Raw genomic sequence first — 7,559 nt, 5'->3', positions numbered from 1 at the left:
AGTTGTAAAATATACTTATATACTGTGTATTTCCATAATTTTTAATACCGCCTGGCAAATATACTACTCCGATTTAGTTATAATTTGATAAACTGTTTGATAATATTTAAAATCACTCCAAAAATAAAAGTAAATGCATCTTTATATTTCTCAAATTAATTACAAGCTTGTGTCTGACAGTATATAGTTGTTTTCTTAAAAAGTATGTTATTAGTATATCTTTTTAGTGTATTATAGGCTGCATGAATCTTCGTTAAATAACACAAAATCAACTAATAAATAAAGCATTGCGAGATAGAGATTGAAAATGTTAACGTTTGTAACACAATTGATATTACATTATACACTTAGGCTGTTTTGCATTCAGCTTCGCTCTCCTACAATAATTATTCGCATCTAAAAACCTTCGATATAAAAATAATTGAATCCTGATTGCCAATTTTTAGTTTGAAACGTCCGACATCCACAATAATTCCATTCCGCCATTTAATATAGCAAATGGCTGATATTCTCAACGTCAATCAATCGGTGGAGCAATTAAAAACTAAATAAACGAAAAAAACAAACAATCACAAGCTGAAAGATTAGTTTTACATGTCAACCGACCCATTACACAATTATGGTGACACTTGTTTTTTGACTCGACGTGAAATTCGATTAAACCGCCAGAGTGACGTTCCAGCGAGGGTTGATTATATTGGGGGGGGGGGGGGGGGGCTGGGAGAGTTTGGGGGGGGTGTGACAAAATTCGGAATGATTAGCTTAGAGGGGCAATTATACAGTGTCACACACTCAATTACACGATAGAATTCTTTCCGAATATGGAGATATGGAGATAAGTCAGGGTTAGATTTGAAAAATACTTCCGCCTCAGCAAACCTGCAGACCCAACGGATTTCCATTTACCTAGCTAGATTTCCACTTAAATCTTCCCTTAATCGTCAGATATATTTCCTTTTTAAATAACATCAATTAAGTAACCAGGTTTGCTGCTACAGGGATGGTTATGCGATTTGTTATTGAAAAGTTGATAGCTTAGTATTTTATAAACACAATTTACAAATTCAATTATAATATATCCGTAAACAAGCAAACTACGACGGTTTATTTCGCAATTTACACTTTTTTAATTTTCTCCATAAACGTTAGGCATACAACAATTCTTGAATATACTAAATTATTTCTTTGCGGTCTTCAAAATAGTTTAGAAATAAATTGATGAATTTTACGTTATTAGAGTAAAAAAGTAAGAAAACCCATTTTTACATAAAACTTCAATACAACCCCCATAAACCCCCGTTCCCATTGTCTAATCATGCTTGTTCATGAACTCTTTCCAATAAACGTAGGTTTACACGATTGTACAAAATTTAATCAAAATCAGAAAATCTTTGCTTGAGTTATCGCAAAGCAGGTCTTACAATGGGACCTACAGTAAAAGCTCATTCCATATATGGAAAATTCGCCAAAAACAACGAATATGAAAGCCACTACAACGGTGAGTAAATCATGTTTTCGCAATAGATCTACATATGAAATGCAACAATTAAATCCCTCCAAAGCTATATTTTGAACCATAATATAAATATCTCGGGAATGTGAGAAGGTTTTGTTTATACCCCAGGGAGAAGAAATCCTGAGGTCTTCGTCGGACCTAAAAGATCCGTCGTCCGTCCGGGCCGCTTCTCGCATTAGCACAAACTCCGTATACTTTGACTTTCATTTCAAACCTTATTTTACATTTACATTTCAACCATGTCCAATAGTTTTCTGGCGATTGTTGAAAAAAAAATAATTCTGTACTCTACAATTGAACAATACCTGCACCCCTCAAAATGGCGTGCACTTCCCTTTGGGAGGTATTGCCATACATAATGTTGTAACAGTAAATAAATAAACCCTTGGATTGGAGTTGTCTGATAACATGGATTATCTTTTAACATTTGAAACATGCAAATAATTACCCCTCCCCCCTACGTAAAAAATACTCTAAAAATATACGAGTTATGTGCTCTGTATATGTATGCATTCCTCACAAATAAGAGAAATTACAGTTCATTAATTAATTATGTCCTGTGGAGCCATCTTAATATACATACAAGGCTATAATACGAATTGAAATAGTATATTTCGTACCTAGGGCTGAAAACGACTTTTTGCCGTCTTACGTTCTGCCCGTCTAACGATTGAGAGCTGCAAAGCCTTTTCGGGTACGTACGCTATTTTTCACCACACTATACAAAATTGAGAAAATATCTATAATAAATGCACACTAATAGCCTATTAGTCAACTCAACTAAAACTTTAAGGTTATGTGAATAAATAATTTGAGGAATCAGCAAAAATAATAATAAATAGTTGATAGGCAGCGGTGACAATAAAACTTTTCTATAGCAATGCTATGGATACTGACTGTGTATTTAAATATGCATTATTTTTAAGAAAGTAAGCTAACGGCTGATTTTCGGCTCTAGGGATGTAGAAAGACAGCTAGAATAGACAGCAATACGTAGCTTTCGGCCTCCAATAAACGTTTTGTAAAACGTCTAAACATCCGTATTCTGGGGAAAACATCATAGTGTGGTGAACAAGTTAACCATGCCAATTTTAATTTAACCTTTAATTCAATCAACCTTGCATTCTACACTGCACAATTAAGAGGTCGCTTGCCACTGGGAGGTGGCTCGAGTTATGTAAACTCAGAGAGATAGTAGAGATAACGTCCCCGGTGTAACTATATCCCTCTAGGGTTTTATTGGTGAAGAAGGACTTAACTCATGTGGCGCCACGCCGCGCCTCGGTCGCTCCTACACTGCAACTCCTCTAACTTGGCGGTCCAGGGTGACATACGGCCTTATCAGGTTGCACGACCAAGTAAACATAATGCAACTGTAGAGACAGCGGGAATATGACACTGACGTTGACACAGGATGTGTATATTCTGAGGAAAGGTCGCGCTAGAGGTTTTCTGAATTATATTTGCATCTTGACGAAGGTGATTCATAATTTTGAAGCTTGTTGGGGTTAGCATGGATTCAGTGGGGATTGGAAATAAACAAACGTGGCTTATATTTTTGTGTATGTGTAAAGGAAATTGTAATAGTTGAGGTTGGTAACACTTTAACATTTTTTGGGGGAGTTTTTGAAAGTTTAAGAATGGAAGAATTTAGAGGCGTAATTTCCTAGTTCACAGTTCTAGATATCAAACTTATTTAGGTTATTGCTCTACTAACCTCATAAAGAAGAAAACTATTTTACCATAGAAGAAAACTAGCCTTTTGGTGGTCATCAGTACAAAAAGGCCGAAGGTATTAAACAATTATTAGCTGAAACTTAACTATAATAAAATAGAACAATTTCTTACTAAAAAAATATTTGATGATACAATTTGAAATGACAGACAAACAACCTGAATTACAATTATTGATTTAACTGCATAATATGAAATAAACTTACGAAACAAGATACTGTATAGCAAGATATGCGTATAAAATTTCAGGAATAAGTGTCGTTGGCAAATTATTTTGCTTATTTCCATGTCGAAGATGAGATTAAGGAGACGTAGATTAAAACTTTACGAGAGGTCGTCCAGCGGTCGAAAACTCGACCAAAAATATGTAAATGAAATTAAATGAAAAAATTAAAATTATATATTTATTCAGACAAAGTTAGGGCCACATGGCCGTTTCTTACACTATGTAATGTGCAGTGTAAACCCCACACTGTAAATAAAACATGTGATAGGAATTTGTTTAGATTTTCTGTTTATACTTTGTTGTTATTTCGTCACCAACATGGCAACCCATAACTCCCATGTTATTTTTTTTAAGTTTTCAAATTAATTTGTTGTGCTTATTTTTGAGCCTATTTTAATTTATAAAGGGATTCTGCACATCTACAGGAAAATATCTTTCCAACGGTATGCGTAGATTTTCCCTGCGATGCACACGAGCTGAGAAAAAAGGTTTTAAAGAAACATGCTTGCCTATTAATATATAGATAGATCCTATATATAGATATATAGATGGTATATATAGATATATATAGATATATATGTTATATATAGATGGTATTCGCACTACCTTAGATTGCGAATCTGAGTTTAATGTACTAAAAAAACTAACTGCATTATTTCACGCTAGTCTTGTTGACGAATGAAAAGGTTTAAAATGTTATTTTATTAAATCAAGGCATGGTTTTTAAGAATCACAACGAAGGAACAGAACTAAACTGTATACAAGGTTGCACCGTGTGGTGTACAATGGTAGTTTTCGCGCGGAAGGGGTGGTTTTGGCGGGAAGGTTGAGCATATGCGGACAAGTGTTAGTATTCAGCGCATGGAAGGCCCAAGTTGAGCATTATCTGTTCAACAGCACCGTCATGTCGCTTTCACTACCCCATTCATCCTGTCTGTGTTGTATATTGTGTATACAATACATCTTGGCCTGTCTGTGTTGTATATTGTGTATACAATACATTATGTCCTGTCTGTGTTGTATATTGTGTATACAATACATTATGTCCTGTCTGTGTTGTATATTGTGTATACAATACATTATGTCCTGTCTGTGTTGTATATTGTGTATACAATACATTATGTCCTGTCTGTGTTGTATATTGTGTATACAATACATTCTGTCCTGTTTGTGTTGTATATTGTGTATACAATCACCCTGTCCTGTCTGTGTTGTATATTGTGTATACAATACATCTTGGCCTGTCTGTGTTGTATATTGTGTATACAATACATCTTGGCCTGTCTGTGTTGTATATTGTGTATACAATACATTATGTCCTGTCTGTGTTGTATATTGTGTATACAATACATTCTGTCCTGTTTGTGTTGTATATTGTGTATACAATCACCCTGTCCTGTCTGTGTTGTATATTGTGTATACAATATATCTAATCCTGTCTGTGTTGATACATCCTGTCTGAGTTGTATGTTGTGTATACAATACATCCTGTTCTGTCTGTGTTGTATATTGTGTATACAATACATCATGTCTGTGTTGTGTATTGTGTTTACCATTAGTTTGACTTTGTTGAAAAGTCTGTGTATTTGACACAAATTACTGATTGATAATCATAATCTGTAGGTAGCTTATTTTATACGACGATTTTGATTAAAAGTGGCTAAACATTTTAATTGAGGATTGAATGTCTAGTTGTTTTAATAGTTAAAGATAGTGGGTTATCGAGGACACATGATCTTTAATAAAAAATATTCTGTACTCACGGCTAGTCTAAGAATCTAAAAACAACCCCTCTTTTAATACCCCACTCACTGTCTACATGATAAAGACACAAAAACATGAGCAGCTCAATCACCGACCCTCCGCGGGGAGGTTATCTTCCAATGTATTTAATTATAACAGTTTAACAGTACCAGGACATGTGCCTTGGGTCATCCATCACAGTGTTGTGACGTGTTGGATGTCCTGGATGGATGGATCCTCTCAATCATCTACAACAATGTAAGCCTGCCGCCGGCTTGTTTGAGGTTAGGTTTGCGGCACTATTTTTGTGGTATTGTGAAGAGACGTTTTTGTCGTTTGAGGTTTGGAAACCGAAGCTACTTATGGAGACATTACCGGGGTGCTTACCCGATCTTACTTGAGCTATGTAAGTGGTAAGGGATGATATTTTCAGCAAAGGCTGTTGCCAATGCATGCGTTTGTGGAGCCGAAGTAGATCTTTATCCTAAAATGTAATGACTCTGCTTTAGTATACGATATTATCTTTACATTTTCCTCTAGAAAAATTATGATTTTTACGAAAAAATATACAATCGTATCCATAATCAAATGTAATTAGGTTTATCATCGAGTTAAACAATAGATAATGCATACCTATTTATTGATATTTTGCCTTGAATTAAATTACAAATTGGAGTAATTTAAAAGTTATTGTTATGGCGGAGTAATATTTAAGTAGTCCAAATAACGATGGACAACTGTCCATATTCTATGTTGAAACAAGATAAAAACTCCTCATTAAGTTTATTTACAAGTGTACAAAATTGTCGTTTTGTTCTTTGCTTTAATTATCTTAAATGACTACCTTAAACTAAACTATCTTAAATGCAATATGACTAATAATATAGTAGTTCTTCGGCTAGACCTTGGTAGTTAACTTGTGTGGATTCAACTTCGTCCATTTAAAAAAGGCTGGCCTCTACGAATTGACATAGGAATTGGATGACATATGGTCAAAGATTTTAGGTACAGCGTATTGTCTTTTTTCTATTAGTGAACTGCCTATATAGGGAATAAGCTATTTTTCATTACTCTACACACGAAAGTACACTTTCTAAACGTAAAATGAGATAAGAAAATAGGTAATTCCCGCTACTGCACGGAAAAGTTACATAACGTTAACTTTCCGTGCGTATGTACTGCACGGAAAGTAACCGCTATGGGATTTTGCGGTGCAGTCAGATCAGCTGATTGTATTGTTGTTGAAAACACATTCCTCGCTTATATATTGACATTGTCAGTTAGGTTATGTTTGTTGAGATAGATTCTTTGAACTATGTGTACTAATATGGATAATATTCCTGAAACTTTGATGAACAGAGCGGTAAGTGTAACAAACGAATTATTGCCTGATGTGTCGCGTTTAAGATACGAAAATGAATACGATAAGCTTTGTACTTGGTGTCAAAAAGAAAACATTAAACCTAGCCAGGTTAATGATGACATACTTCTAGTCTATATGTCAGAACTGTCGAAAACTATGAAACCTAGCACCTTGTGGAGCAAGTATTCAATGGTTAAAAATGTCTTAAAAGTAAAAGAAAATCTTGGAAATTTAAAATTTCCAAAAACAGTTGCATTTTTAAAGAAAAAGTCTGTTGGTTTCAAACCTAAAAAAGCGAATGTTTTTACATCTGATCAAATTTCTCAGTTCATGATCAACGCTCCCGACAAAGAATGGTTGTTAAGTAAAGTAATTTTGACGTTTGGCATTTTTGGAGCCCTTAGGCGAGATGATCTATTACGCCTTAGCATAAATGGCGTAAAAGATTATGGCAGTTTCATTAAGGTTACATTGAGAGATGGTAAAACACATGCTAGCAGAAGTTTCATCATTACAGACGATGAATGTACGTATCAACCCTGCCAGCTAGTACGTAAATATTTGTCTTTACGCCCATCAAAAATGACGAGCCCTAGACTTTTTGTTGGCTTCAGTCAAGGCAAGTGCGTAGCACAACATGTCGGGAGTCATACGATTTCGGATGTTCCCAAAAAGGTCGCCCAGTACCTTAAGCTAGAACAGCCTGAATCCTACACAGGTCATGCTATTCGACGCACATCCGCGTCAATGCTGGTGGAAGGGGGAGCGGATTTACTCACACTCAAGAGGCACGGAGGCTGGAAAAGTGCAACCGTTGCTGAAGGTTACATTGAGGAGTCCATAAATAGAAAAATTGATGTGTCTAAAAAACTTTTTTCAAAACCAAGTACTTCAATCTCAAATCAAAACAATTCCTCTTTGAATTTACTTCCAATCAGAGACATTACTAATTCAATTTCAAATTACAACAATTCCTC

This window comes from Macrosteles quadrilineatus, unplaced genomic scaffold (assembly GCF_028750875.1).
Source record: "Macrosteles quadrilineatus isolate MER2022 unplaced genomic scaffold, UCM_ALF_1.0 Scaffold_8__2_contigs__length_117827958, whole genome shotgun sequence".
In the NCBI taxonomy this organism is placed as follows: domain Eukaryota; kingdom Metazoa; phylum Arthropoda; class Insecta; order Hemiptera; family Cicadellidae; genus Macrosteles; species Macrosteles quadrilineatus.
The sequence above is the reverse complement of the archived record's forward strand: the minus strand, read 5'-3'. Positions refer to the sequence as shown.